Raw genomic sequence first — 15,998 nt, 5'->3', positions numbered from 1 at the left:
GATGTTACTTGATTGATTGTAATGTTTCCCATGCTGCAGTATAACTAACATAAAATATTTAATTATCTAACATAAGGAACATAAACTTTACAGTACGCAGACTTATATTAAAATGGACGTTAAACTAGTATAAATATATAAATAGCCACACACAGTTTCACATGATTGGCTTGAAATGTGTGCAAAATTGATCTTCATCTTCTGCGACAGATAGATTTCGTATAGATTGCATAAAAACTACGGCGCAGATTTCCACACAACTTGGATGGAGGATGTGTCTCGGCCCAGAGAGACTTGTGTGATCGGGCATTTTCCCAAATTTTCGTAAAATTTTTAGGGTGTGAGTGCAATTTGAGGCAGATCCTACATCTGGTGAGTTTGAATTATTGTTAAGCAGTTGTGGGTGGTCCAAATTTTAGAGTGAGGCTGTCAAATTTGATATTTGATTAGGTTTGATTGAATTAAAGGGGACTGTTGGCAGAGGTATGCAAGTTTACAATCATTTCCATCGCGGAGTAAATACAGTATTTTCTTGATTGACTGGCACATAATAATTGTGACGAATGCCGATCACAATAAAATCTGAGATAACATCTTTGACTTTTACTATTTGTCTAAAAATAAATCCTCACAATTGCTGGAACTTGACTTGAATAATTAATCAATTATCAAAATATTTCAATATTTAATATTTCATTAATCGTGTCATCACCTCGAATACGTTTTGAAACCTGGTAACACACTCTTCCTCCTAAATATAAACAAGATAATACAGGAGATTGTCTGGTTTGTTCTTTTTTTTTTCTGTTGAAGCACTTTCCTTTTGCTCACTTCTCCTGAGTCTCACTTAGTCATCCTGCCCACCCACTGACGCCCACTTAATTAGTAATACTAACAAAGTAGTGAATACAGGATGCAGCCAGATTCCTTCAGTCTGCAGCAGCCACAGAGGAAACCAGGTGACAGTTTATCTCCAAACAGTAGCTGTGAAGGCAAAACGAAGGCTCCAGTTTTCTTTGACTTTCCTTGTCAGTGCTACCTGTGGCGGGACCCACAGCCTCATTAAGTCCCATTTTATTCCGACTTGGATTCACTCAAGTTACTCGCAGGGCACGATGAGTCAAATCAGCCAATTAAACCCCCCTTTCTCTCCTGCATTCATGGACCTGAGCGGAGCTGCGTTATCGCTGCAGAGGCTTATCGGCGGAGACTGGGGGAGCTATGTTAAGGGTTGACGCTACACGCGGTTATATAACCAAGCCAGAAATAATCAGGTCGGGGAACTCTGACCCTTCATGTGCCTTCATTAACAGTTATCTCAGTTTAAAGAACCTGCATGGCCAGATAGAGACTTTATTTTGTACTGAGCTTGGCCTTGATACGCTTGTTCTTCAAATATCTGTTTTAAAAGTAAATTTCATTTCAAAATATAAGTTGGAAAAGGTGACTGAAGTCATGTATCGGTGACCTAACGAGACTATTTTGTCCTCGCTTTGCAGATAGAACAATTAAAGACGTACGGGATGTATTGTTTCAGACGAGAGCAAAACACAGGAACTGTCGTGAATAGCTTCACAGTTTCCATCCACCCTTCATCCATGACTCAGAACTGCATCAAGAGTTTATTATTCACTTTGAGTTTGTCCTTTCACTATTACCCATGAAGTGTTTGTTCAGCGGTCCGTTCAGGTACGCTACATCAACACATTTCTGGTTTCAGCCGATCAGATAGGAAAAAAACAGGACATTTACCATCTGTGGAAATTTAACATCATGTTTAATCTCGGTCTCATCTGCGGGTCCAGAGCAGGTTGGATGGCTCTGACGGCTCCAGCACACATTAGAGGAAACGTGTCAGCTGCGTTGCTGTTGTTAACCATTGATAATGACCCGGTCAGGTATTATTTCAGCCTCCAACCCGATGTCTGAACCAACAGATTTGTGACATTCCTCAGTTAGACACTGTGTTGGCATGTGTGACAGGTGGACGCACATTTTGTGTGCCCAAATAAGGTGATGGAAACAGAAAAGTTCCGATTTACAAGAAGTCACAGGGAAGCTGGGAGAAGGAGGGATTGACTTGTGCAATATTACATAGTGTATGACTTCACTTATAGATATGGATGTAAAACAGCCCTGCATTCCTCACATATGTCCCAAAGATAACAGCTTGAATTAGGCCAAGACCTAATAAGGGATAATGTGGATGAATCAAAAGTTAATTAAAGTTAACTTTTAAACACTGAAATTAAAGAAATACATTTATTGTATTTCTCACCCAGAATTATGATCATGCATTAACTATGAAGCTAAAACCAGTAGCTAATAAGCTTAGCTTAGCATAAAGACTGAGACTGAGGAAACAGCTAGCCTAGCTCTGTCCAAGGTCACAAAATCCACCTACCAACACCTCTAAATGTAGTATAGTAGTGTGATTACTTTTCTCATTAACAAGTACTGTAAAGCATTAACATACAATGTGAATTCCAGTAGTCACATCACAATTATCCACTTCAGTAACTCTTTGATCATTAGCTCGTTCACTGTTTGACCAGGAGTGTTTGATATCAGTTTTGTTTCTGTTTGTTCAGAGGAGACATCAGCCGATTATTTAATACCATCCAAAACCTTTTAGACATTACCTCTTTCGAAAACTATGCGTTTACCACAGAAGACGTGACATGAGTGTTCTGGATTTGAAATTGTCTTAAGGCACCTTTGACAGAGCTGATGACCGAGTCACAGAAGTAGTGCGCCATCCAAAACAAAACCATACTGACACAAGAGTGGTATCAATCTGCTCATGTTTCAAACAAATAATTGAACAGATTTTGCTTACTGTACGGGTCTGCTGACATGTTTCTTTCAATTAATAATTGGCCCAATTTACACTCTGTAAAGTCTGTGGTGGTGTGGTAGTGTCATCTAACAGCCAGTCATATCGAGAATCAATGATACATTATAAAACTCAACACCTTAAGCAGCAAATCTCATTACCAGTTCCATAATATTAAAGACAAATAGCTTTTGTCTTGAGCTGCTGGTTTTCACAGGTAGTCAACTACCCTACAGGGGAAAATTCATCACATTATGGACCAATTTGTACATTCACAAGAGGAGAGAATGGGCCACAAGCCAGTGGAGCTACATGTGTTTCATTGCTTTTGGATGCTGTATCACTTCCTTTTGCTCCGTGATTGATAGATGATGTTTAGTCCTTGGAGTCTACTGTACACACGGCAGTAATAAAAAATGATACAGAGCTATAAATGAACTTGAACTCGCACCACCTTCTTCTAGCTAGTCTGTTAATGCTCTCTCTAATCTGGACAGAAGGCAAGAAGTTCAACCTCGTCCTCTGGTTTCTGTCTACAGCCTTTTCTTGAAAACGTAGGAAGACGCAAAACCGAAGTGGAAGTTTTACGAGGCAGGTTGATGGAAAGTGGCTTAAAAATAAAGGCAAACTGAAGTGCAACACTTCATCACAAAATAGTTCTTGGAATGCAGCAAGTATCAAAAATGATTTATTGTGTGTAAGAGTATATGAGTGTGAATTTTCCTTTAAGAGTGAACAGTTGAGTAGGGACTGCTGCTCGCCATATGTGTGTGGGATCAATGTGTCGTCTTGGCTCGCAGCTGTCCTCAAAGACCACAATAAGATAGATGAAGCCTCCTTTTATGTCCCAGCCCAACAAAAAGGACATTATGTTTGAATACTGTAGCTATATCAATAAAATCGCTGGCAACTTAAATGCAAATCTGCCTGCTCTACTTTAACTTTACTGTCGGAAATGGGACAAGATGAAACGGAGGAGAGTGTCCAGAATGTTCTGGTTATGTGTCCGTCTCCCAGCATGTAACTTTGATTTGATCTACGCAACTGAAAAAATAAAGAAAACTACTCAGGACCCCCTGGAAGAAATGTTGCCAAACTAGGCCAACATACTGTAAGCATAACGCAGAGCAAAGTGCATTTCATCTGAAAAAGTCCAATTATAGTAAAAGGCCGGTTTTGAGGCTGACTGGCCGCGGGGGGATCAGACAACAGCATTGTGTACCGGAGGTCTTAAAGGCCTGCGTGGTTCTGGCTTGACAAAAGAGAACAGAGCGGTGACTCAGAGGAAATACCTTTTATCCGACTGACAAGCCGCTAAAGAGACACAGGAAGAGGCGAAACTTTTACAAGATAGCACCGCCGGGAGCAACGGTCACCGAGGGACAGCGTCCAGCCCTGACTCACTGGGCCCTGTTGCACAGCCCACATGCCATTTCAGTTAAGTGGGACAGACAGGACGACCCCTGCTCTGCAGCTCTGTGCTGGGAGGACGACGGGTAGTGGAAGTCGTGTCACAGGAGAAAAACTGTAATTGGATGTTTCCTAGTTTGTGAAGTGTTGGCCTCAGTTCTCGGGTCATGAGGAGGATTTGGGATCTTGTGGTTTGAGGATGGATCTTTCTCCAACTTCTTGGGTGGCTGATATGACAGAGAGGAAACACGTGTCGTCCACTAAAAGGAATAATGACTATGGCGATTAATGTCTGACAATGTGCTTTTCTATGTGATTATGGTTAGTGACGTTACGTAATATGATGATTACTGGATTTTCCCAGAGCATTTAATGAGGATGACTCTTACTTTATTAAAGTGTTTTATCACAGTTATCAGTGTATAAAGCTCCCATTCTGATATGTGTATGAAATAACAAGCTAGACTAAAAATGAAGCCAGTTTCTCATGATCTGAAAGTATTGTTTGGCCCGAGTTTCTTATTGAAAAAATTCAATTTAAAGCAACATGAACTACCTTTTTGTTCAGTTGTTTGCTTTGTTGGCCTCTTGGGGGCAGCGCAACAAGCTTTAAACACATTGACATATTATCTTACAAAGTTGTTATGGTGAACATGTGAGCAAACAGCTGCCTATAACACATACCTCAGATATGTAGCAGCATTGATTTAGCATTGTAAGTCCAATAGTTATTCTCGTTGTAGCTCGTTTTTTGGTCTCCACCAACTCCTGAGTGAAATATCTGGCTTTTTAGCTGCGAAACGCTCCACTATGTTCACCAGCTAGTTGCTAACTTGGCTGTCTACTGTTAAGTGCTGTGCTAATTCATCTTTTTCCCTGAGCTGTCTGATGCTGTAATTAAAGCTGCAACGTTTAAATATAATTAAGCATTTGTCTTTTAAGGTTCACTGAGACAGGTTAATAAGAAATGAAAGGCATTTTTCAGGTTCCTTTAGTGAGCATAATTGTGTCATCATGTATTTTTACAGCCAACAACAGATGAAGCTGAATAGCTTCTAAGCTGCTGGCCTCAGTGCTGTTGTTTCATTCAACTCAATTTGACCCACCATTTTAACTTTTAAACAAAAGTATCGGTGGTGCAACACTGGGACCTTGCTTCCCAATTCATCAGTGTCTAGTAGAAGGAAATACGAGTATGTTAACATCAGAAGTCTCCTTTCTTAACATCTGTAGGAAAGTAGAATAAACCAAAAAACACCCAATTAAGACAGAAAGGATCTAAGAGCTGTCAGAATTAATCTGATAGCCGTAGTTATCACCGTTGCTTTCATCTGAACAATGGAGGCTGAATTGTTGGAAATGAGCTCAAAGCTCAGTATCTGAGAGCTGGCACTACAATGAGATACTGGTCGTTTGAGTGGCGTTCTCATCTCCACCCTCCCATTTGAATAGGAAGCTATATCGCTGCCTGATGCCGCTTTCGCGAGTGGCTCAGTCCGTCCATTCCTCTGAGCATTTCAACAGATGCTCACCAGTTTCCAGCTCCAGCACGTCTGTCATCTGATGTGGAGTTAAGACATCAGAGAAGGAAACACAAACATGGCCCTGACCCGTGATCCCGCTCACAATGGGACTCCCCCCTGCAATAAAGTATGATGAACGGTCAGTAACTTCCTACTCAGGCGGGCCAGATGCAACCACAGCGCTCGCTGCTCAGACGCAGGGTCCCCCGTTGTACTCCACTGTACATATTTGGTGTGTGTGCGGTCAGGAAACCCCACAAAATGACTATGTTGTATTACGGCAAGAGACACCAGGCCTGACCATAAACACGGGCATATGACAGCATGGAAATTGCTTTGAGGAATTCCTTAAGGTTGAGGGAATGCCTAAAGTGGGTCTGATGCTGAGCGCAGTAAAAACAAAATGGCTTTCGTCTTATAATGCTTTTATCCGCAATTCACGAATGAGGCCATCATATTTATAACCTGTGATATTTTCATGTACATAAACAGAAAAAAATATGAAATGAATAATTTATTTCACTATTAAGTGATGACGTGGAAATGTTTGAGCCTTGACTCACAAATAAGTGCTGTCAGCTGGATTATGTGTCACGAGTAGTGACAAAACCTAGAGATTTATCACCTGATTCTGCTCTTCCTCTTAGCTCTACGGAGCTTTTTATCGTCTTTCAGCTCATTGTTTTGGTTCGTTTTACTGTTTTGGTTCACTTTCAGTTGTCTCATCAACCCCTTTCTCTAGCAGCTGATTTGTTCTGTCTATTTGGACCTATATTTGTCAAGTTGACAAAAATATGACACCAAATGAATGCTACCATTGTCCTGTATTATGTTAGCATGTTACATTGCCTCCAGTTAGGGGGGAGCCGCTACCGAGAAAAATTCAGTTTTCTGCTTTTAGACATGTTCAAACTGTTACCAGCTGTCACTTAAGTGCGAGTACTATGTCCTGACGCCACAGTGCTAGCTAGCCACACCCAAGTGTAAACCCACTGTGATGTCACCTGTTGGTTTGTAGACCAACGTTACAGCATTACGGCCATTCCCACCTTTATTTTGTCGAGCAAGAAGTGACCATATTTGGACAAGAGGATGTAGCTGGGGAGGATATGCAGATTGTATCTGATGGACATGTCATGGTAGCAAGCAACAAGCCACACCCAAAAGCCAGCTTTATTGTCTATTTGTCTCTAAATGGGATCATAATTTACAAACTGAACATCATTCCGTATTGAAGACAACATAAACTCATTAGAAAAAGAAAAAAAAAACAGGTAAAAAGTAAGGTAATTTTCCCATAAGCTTACATACAATCGGCCCTCTGTTTTGCAACCACTGGAGAAGCCCCCTGCTGGCTGTGAGAGAGAATGAAGGTTTAAGGCACTTCCGCATTGGAGTAACTTTTCCGACCCAGGAGCTCCATCCCATATTTTATACAATCAGTAGCTACATCCTTCAAGCTAGCACAAGAAACCTGTATGGTTAATTGCAATGCTAAGTTTGTGGCGGACGAACCTGGACTTGAGAAAGTACCTCATGAGCAGAGACACCAAAGGAAGTCAACATTTACCTTATTGCCGACAATGTTTGATTGACAGCTGATCACAGGGAATGCAGTATGAGCATCGGGCTCTTAGAAAAATTAAGATTGAAAGTAAAACTTGTGTCTCGGATAACCACTTAAACTGTTTTGAGAAGCCGAGAAGAGTGTTTACACATACTGCCCCTCTATAAACCAGTCTGTTATTCCTTACTGGTTTCGTACCGTGCCCTATTAATTTGCCTCGAGTAGAGTTCATCTGGAAAAGCACACTGAAGCACACCAGTGTTTCCTCTGCTCAGAAAGCTGTAAAAAGCCAGTGTTTCCCAGAAAATTAAGCAGCAGAGGGAAGGTGTGTGTGGGAGGAGGAGAGAGACAGTTAATTTAGGGAAGATGGTCGAGGGAGAACCAATGAGTCATCAGCAGGTCGGAGGTCAAGGGTGTCAACAGGGTTCACAGGGTGCTGACGTCACACAATGGGAGTGTGGAGGGACTCGGGCCGGGTTAAATTTAGAAACGACATCACGTTGTCAGAACACCCCTGTCAGTCTTTTCCACTTGACCAAGCATATGTAGGCTCTCATTCCAAGACCATTAGAGATGTTATCTACCCGTGATGCTCAACAGGAAGCTGAGCGGATTAATGAGTTACCGTTTTGGGAATGAGTCATCTGACCTTTGCTTAAAGAAGAGCTATTATTTTAAGAATGGTATTATTTCAGTGTCTCTGTGGGAAGTGGAAGATGCCAAAGAAATGAGTGTTTATCGTGAAACATTTCAACAAAAGCCAAAAGTGTCCTGGGAGACGTGCGGATTATCATTTCATTTAAGCAATATTTGTAAGCCATATTCTATTCGAGCTCTTTAAAGTACATTCATTCAGCAGTAGGTTACGATTGCAGACAAGACACTAGGCTCAACCAGTCTTCTTGCACTGTATATTGTATATACTACATTTTTTACATCAACAGTTGGTCAAATGACCATGTTTAATGTTAAAGGTGTCACTAGTAGTAACAAATTGTAAATATTGTAGTTTCTCCTCAGTTCTAAGGAATGTTTTAGCATCTTTTCGTTTTATGCACCGCAATCTTACTGTTTTAGTTCAGTCATTCTACAAGAAACTTTTCTGTAAAAAGCAGACAAAGTTGCAGACAAAGCAATCAGTTTGTGAACATAACGTAGCATTTAGCAGGTAAAAAGCAAGACTTTTTTCCTCAGGAGTTAGAGAGCAAAGCAGAGCTAAAAGGAGAGTGTATTCAGACGTAAGTTCATCACGGTGGTCAGAAATACGACTCCAAATGTACGCTGATGTTGCTCTGTGTTTACTGGATGGGAAATGGGCAGCAGCACGTTAGCTGTGACAACTTTATGATGTGATTATTGGATGAAAAGCAGAGTTAGGTGTTTACAGCTTGTAACGCTGCCCCCAGGAGGCCAAAAAATTAGTTAATTCAGGTTCAAGATCAGTGGTTGGCAACCTTGTCAGTTTGTGCAATGGAAATGTCCACTTGGGATCCTTCTTTATTTCCTTTTCCTTTCAGAGTTTAACAAGAAAAACAAAGGAAAACTCAAGGAAAACACAAAAAGTATTCTTCATGTTTTCCTTTCCTATCCTTTTGATTATTTTGTGACCCATTAGATTTATCTTGGGACCCTTGGTGGGGGAGAGTCTCAACCCTCAGGTTAGAAAATGACTGATAGATGAATATCTAAACATGACATCATAACATATCTGCAATTGCTTACTTATTCACACGAAGAATACCTCTCAATGGAGAGATCCCACGCCCGCCTTAACCAATATTTGTTTGTAGCTATGATAAACTGTTGTTGGGAGTTTTCCCCTTTAAGAGCTCTTCTTTCAAGATGGCTCATTGTTTCCATGGGTAGTGATGAACCTTCCCCTAACTGAGACCAGAGGGTGTGGGATTTGTTGACCATAGGTTACAATGATCTGCTGGACAAACCACAGCAGGAGGTAAGTCACCCCACATTTATTTTTATGGCTGGAATCCCCCGTTAACCAGACAGGAGACTCTACACAAACATTTAAGCACAGCATGGAGACACGGTCACATGACGCAATTATTTGTCTAACTGTAAAGAAGTTCATAATGGTGTTTATGGAGCTTACAACAACAGTGTCTCTGTTAAACTGAAGAGGGACCTCTCTTTATCCCAGTCACATCGCACTCTGTCTGTTGCTGTCTGTTGTGTTTGCTCATTTTTTTCAGCGGAAGTTTAGCTGTGTCAGCACTTTTGTAGAGCAGTGGTTCCCAACATGAGGGTGTGGACCCACAGAAGGAGTCACACGATGAAGAAATTGCGCAACATAAAATTACTTTTTTCATCACTGAATAGCTTAATTCTGTATAGTTCAGGCCTCAGCGTCAAACTGGCGTATTTAAAGAAACATTTTAAAAAAGGAAAAATAAATATTTTATTTAATTCTTTAGCATTCACAGTCATCAAACCTATGATAAGAATAACTGCCTTGGGTTATAGCCACAGTCATTATAGTTATTTTTCTTTAGCCACAAGTGTTTTTTTTTTTACTGCCACAATATTTATTATGAACACGGTGTTGCTAACTTGGCAACTTTCTCCCTAGACATGACAAGACTGAGACTGAGTTACTGTGGTTATATGGCTGCTCCATGTTTCTGTTGCTAGAACCTTCTCATGATTCCCAATACCAGGTTTCAAGGGGAAAACATCTATGCAAAATCATAAATGTAATTGTCCTTTAAAATGAAATCTAGTAAAAAATAACATAATTTTACATTTTTGCTTGACATTATACAGGGTTGCCAACCCGCTATTATGCTGGCCAAACAAATCTCATCGCCAAATAAGCCTGAAAAGTCACTCCTTCATGAAAAAAGTAGTTATATATGTTAAATAGGCTCTCTGTTTCTCTAGGACAAAGTCTGATCACGAGGCTGTTTCCAGAGCTCAGGGTTGTACAGCTTAAATTGACAGAGGTGCACACGTATGACTCTCAAAAAGTTTTCATCATGATGCATAGAAATAGAACCTGTCTGACTTTCTTGGTTCAAGACAGTTCTTTCAGTATATGAACATTTCTAGCATACTAGTCGCCAAATTGATTAAAAATAAACACTCACAAATTGCTATGGATTTTAAACAGTCTTGTTTTTTTTAAAAATGTCCTCCAATTTCCACGTGTACCCTGTTCAACATAGTGCATTTAGTCCACGAGGACACCAGGGCACATATTTACAAGCGACCCTGCAAACATTGATGGCATTTCATTTAATTATTGCCCCTCAGCAACATGAGACATTTAAACAAAACTCTGTGATTGTTTGTGTCTTTTGTCATCCTGGTGTTAGTTATCCAAAAATGGCTGCCATCAGCCAAATGTTGATTTTCACCATGTGTATGTAAACCCAGACGGGGATTAAAAATTGCTGAACATTTTTCTCTTCTTAAAGCATATTCAGAGGATTCTACAGCCTGATTGCTTTCTAGTTTTGTTAACAAAGTGTATGAAAGCCATTGCCTTCACGTTGCTGCTGTGTATTACAGAGTACCACCTATTCCTGCTGCTTGCACAGCTGCTATAAATACAGTCTAGGTCTGCCACATCCAGCTGTTCCAAAACATCTTCCTCCTTGATGTTTCTGCTCTCTCCTCTCTTTGTATCGTGACTTAATTGAAAACAGTGGCAGTGCTGACATTTGGGCTGAGCCCTGGTATGCACTCTGCCGAAATCCGCCTTTCCTTCCTCTGCTGTCAAAAAAGTTGCTGACGCTCATGTGTCCTGTCATTCACTGCGTCTTATCAGCAACAGAGAGCAGGAAACAGTTCTTAATATGTCCTAAATTTGTGTTATGTCATTTGAGTGAATGTGTCATTGTTATCTGTTCGAGCCTTGCCCTTTTTGAGGCATGAAATCCAGAATGCAGCTTCTGTGTTTTACCTGTTGCACTTCCTGGTTTAACATACGGTGTCCTCTAAACCTAGGAGGTTTCAAAGCCCGACGCTGTGCCCCCCTACTCCCCAAACTGCTTTATGTCCAAAAAATGATTGACCATAGTGCTTTGCGAGATGTAAACAGGAAGTTTAATGTTGCTCTGGAGTCTTTTGGCTACATATTAAACCCAATTTCTGGGGTTTAATATATCACTGTTTGCAGTGTACCCGTGGATGTACAGACAACTATCACTGCATTACTGAAAAATGGATGATTCTGAGGCAAGTGATTTCCACAACATAACCTCACACCTAAATGACTGAATAGGTCGGTTGGCATTAACTCCCCAAATCACATTTATTACCTAAACAGAGCAGCAGCCACAGGCAGCATACAAGAACCTTGTCGTCACGTGGTTACAACTCATGGTGTCTTTGCCTCAAGTGACGTATCTCCCTCCACAACCTCCCTTAAACGCCTCACAATTAAAGACCTGCTGTTTTAAACATAAAAACAGCATTTAGATATCCATGGCTGTGGTTTTAACATTCAAAATGTATAAGCTCTGAAGAGAAAGGATGTACCAGTGGGTCTGGATCACATGGTCTACAGGTGTGGGAGTTTATGAGTTCACTGTTGAAACATTTGAAACCTTTAACTTCCCACTCTGCCTGTTGTTGCTTTTGAGAATAACTTGACGCTAACTTCGTGGGTTTTAATTCATGCTTGGGCGAGCTGTAATTTTCTTGACAATGTTGCATGAAACTGCGGCAAACCACCGAGCAAAGCCCAATGTAACGGTAGTTAAAGCACTCTGTCCACGCGATCAACTCCAGACGCCAACATCTGCTCTGTATCCTGAGTGTTACAATGAAGCTGCACATTTAGACATCCAGCTTCCTTCGTTTAATGTATTTTTCTATGGAAACAGGATATCGGGGTGGGACATAGTGCTGGAAGGGAATTATTCAAGGAAAGACTGGATGGACGTTTTCTGGGTAAACAGGTGGTGATAGAGGAGCGGCTGAGTTGTTGTACAGCAGCTGAGCAGCTTTTATACCGTGAAAGTACTGCCAGTGATATTTGACCCTGACCTCTGACCTCTGTGTATGTGAGTATGTGTGTACAGAAATAGGTTGGAGAAAAGAAAAAGTATTACAAAAAATAAACTTGACCTCTCCAGTCAACATTCTGCTTGTTATGGGTACACTTTTACGCACAGTCTCAGGTTTGGACCCACGATTGTTTTCGCCAGCATCACTGAGCTGAAGGCACTGAGTGAATGATTCCATTCAGTCCTTGGATCATGGGACAGGGGAGCCAAACTGCGCACAGTCACCTCATTTCTGCTCAGCCTTTTCCGAGACCTAATACTTCAGGAGCTCCTGGAAAATGGGAAAGAAACATCACTTTTCCTCTTAGACTGAGAGGAATGTGGCACAGCGTTGATGGTTTTTGCAGGATTGGCTCGCCCGCGGCCCGTCTGTCCTTTTTCTTCTGAAGCAGGAATGTAGGTTAGTGAATTGATTAGTGCTAATAAGGCCTGTCCAGGTCCCTATTACAGCACGACCGCAGAGAAGCTGGACTGAAATAGCTCTGCTTTGGTACAGTCTGGACATGTACTTAACACTGACTTTCAAACAAATCTGTGTTTATTTAAAATGAATGGATTGGACTCAAGGAGTGTTCTGTTATTAAATGCTATTGGTTAACCATCTGTAATATAAACCACCTGTGAGATCACTGAGATATTACGACGAGCTCTCAGGGAGCAGTTTTTGATAGAATATTTATGAAAACAGCATAAATAGGAATTTTCATTTGGACATTTACAGGAAAAGTGACAGTGTAGGTTTCGGAAATTACACATGTTGCCACATAGCTACGCCACAGGCTAAACCTACAGTTAGCCATTGCCTGGGTCCAGACCTTTAAATCCATCCACGCCACCGAGTTGACTGATTTATCGAACGCTGTTGTCAAGCATTATTAAACTGTGCGCCAGAACCAATGAGGAGCAATGGAGACCACTATAGACAAGATAGATCCTCCTATCATGGCTGTCTGTGTCGTTCAATATCACCGGACATTAGAGTTTGTTTCTGCTTCACTTTGCATCAGTGTCGAATTAAAATGAAGTTATATTCAGGTGGATACGTTGGATCTCTGATGATCTGCTCGGGAAAGTCAAACCCTCATTTCTCACAGAAATCGGTTAGAGGGGAGGAGTTTTCAGACTGAGGATGGAAACAGAGTTGAAAGAGCTGACAATCTCATCTGATATCAGGCACAGTATAACGCTATCATGTTCACCCTCTTAGCTTAGTGGTTAGCGCTTAACACAAAGTACGGCTGTGGCTAGTGTTGATACTGTATGATTAATCTGTTGATATTTGGTCTTAAACCAAAAATAAAATGTTTGTCCGGATGGTGGCGCTAAATTAAAAGTCAGAGGATCTCCAAAGTGATTAAAATGTATGACTGTCCAGCAATCAGTCCAATAGTTGCTGAGATATGTCACTGAAAACAACAAATATCAGCCTTAGGGTAGTAGTCCAGGCAAAGTCAGAGGATCATTAAAGTCAGTGAGTTTTTACCTCTGGGAAACATGAATGTCTGCACAGAATTTCATTGCAATTCATGTAAAAGTTGTTGACATATTTCACTTTGATCCAAACTGACCAGACTACTGACCAACACTGCCATCCACACTACTACCCTGGCTGAAAAATGATAATGACTTAATTATTGCACAAGAAAAACAAGAGCCAAGCAACCCTGTCTGGGCACGGCATCAAACGCTGACCTAATATCTAATATTTATGCAGTATATTAAAGTTCTTGGTAGTGTGTGCATCTTTGTGTTGATTTGGTTTTTGCTTTAACGAGTAGATGCTGCCAGCATTTTTTAACACTCTAGACTTGAATGAAACCTCCAGAATGACGCAGGAAGTTGTGGAAACAAAAAATCGACAGTATTCTCGTTCTTGACTTTGGCGGCACCTTTACTGATGTTACAGCTGTTTATTTGGTGATTCAAGACTGACTCAGCTTGTCAGGGTGAAAGCAAAGGCCCAGTAGTCAGTGTTTTAGTGACTGTCTATAGATGACATCACTATTGTATAGTATTTATGGAACGGGAGACTGACTACTGTGTGGCTTGAGTAAAGTTGTAGCTGTCTTTGGTAAAGATAGCTTCAGTCTTTACTGTGCATTTTTTCTTCCCAACATGTTGTAATGATAAAGCAGGTGGCTTGACCACCAGAAGACACCACCGACCATCTCCGTCACTTCTCCATCAGCACCTCAGGGTGTCTGCTCTGGCAACTTCCATCCCCAGAAATAAGTTGTGTTTTCCAGACAGCTGTCTCCCTCATGGAAACACACCAGGACGGACCCTAATGGGAGCCAGATGAGCTTAAATTCCACAACAATTATTACCATGCCCCATTAGATGGTCTTTACTGTATGCGCTTTAACATTTGCATTTTTGTGCAGATGTTTGCCCAGGGGGGGGTTACCATGACAACTTGTTAATGCCTGTTATGGGAGCGTATCCAGGTACTACTGTATGTGTCACGCTTATGTCACTCTTTGTTTGGGAGCATGTGTTGTTTTGAAGGGTTACAGTCCGTGGACTTTAGCCTGCTACTGTTTTGTTTGCATAAAACTCATTTCAGTTTGTCTCATATACAAATTTAAATGCAAAAAATAACTTTTTATTTTAAAAAAAATAAATAAGAAAACACCTCACAACCACACAAATACAAGTCAGTATGAATTATAACCCACACCAGATAAGGGCCTCCTGTTCATAAGAGTGGTACATGATAGACAGTAGATTGTTCACAATATAGTATGAGCAATGTTGGAGAAAAAGTGCAAAAAAGTGATGGAATTAAACTTTATTTGCTTTTTTGGTCAGAATCAGATGAGAAGATTGAAACCTAAACCCGCAGCCAGTTATCTTATCTTAGCATATAGACTAAAAAGCCAGCCTGGGTCTGTATAATGTTAAAATAAACCTTACAGCACCTCTAAAGATCCCTAATTACCAGATTATATCTAGTTTATTTAAACTGCACAAAAATCAAAACCAGTAAGTTGTTGTTTTAATGACAAATGATTATTTAGAGCGGTGGTGGTGGTTGCCTGTTGTAGTAAGGCTTTTTTTAATTTTTTAATTCAATTCAAAGAAGCTTCATTGTCATGGAAGCTATCAGAGCAATATTCTGTCTGAAATAATCATTTGCAAATGTATCACAATCATAAAGTAACTTAACAAATATCTGATTTCAGTTCTTCATGGGGTTTAAACCCAAGTGGTGATGCCGTACCGAGCTGTCCAAAATGGAGTTTGTGCTCATGCTTGCCCTACTCACATTGGTAGAGACAGGATTTTACGTTTACAACTTATAGCAACTTGATGCTCCTATCACTGTTGAAATACAAACAAAGTGAAACATGCATTTTTATTTCTTAGCAACGACAAGCAAACTTTTTTGGCAGAAGAGTTAAAAACTAAATAACTGAATCTTTGAACAGCTGACTGTAACCATGATACAGGAACACTTGGGTGATTCTCCAGTTTATTGCTGAAAAAGCTCATCTGCTCTTCATACTGAGCTGTAGTCCCCATCATCGTAATATAAAGTAAGGATATTTGTTGTAATAAATCTTAAATTCCAAAGCCCACCTACAGTATCCACTTTGTATTGGATCAAAGTGAGGGTTAAACTCCTGCCT

The 15,998-nt window shown here is 40.6% G+C and overlaps 1 protein-coding gene across 2 annotated transcripts in view; it reads left to right on the top strand.

Moving 5' to 3' along the window:
* The window catches only part of syn3 (synapsin III), a 118,437-nt gene that overhangs the window by 72,285 nt on the left and 30,154 nt on the right, over positions 1–15,998 (top strand). The gene's annotated exons all lie outside the window — the stretch shown is intronic.

This window comes from Pagrus pagrus, assembly GCF_965226575.1.
Source record: "Pagrus pagrus genome assembly, chromosome: 23".
Classification (NCBI taxonomy): Eukaryota; Metazoa; Chordata; class Actinopteri; order Spariformes; family Sparidae; genus Pagrus; species Pagrus pagrus.
Note: the sequence above shows the minus strand (reverse complement) of the source record. Positions and strands in the feature narration are given on the sequence as shown.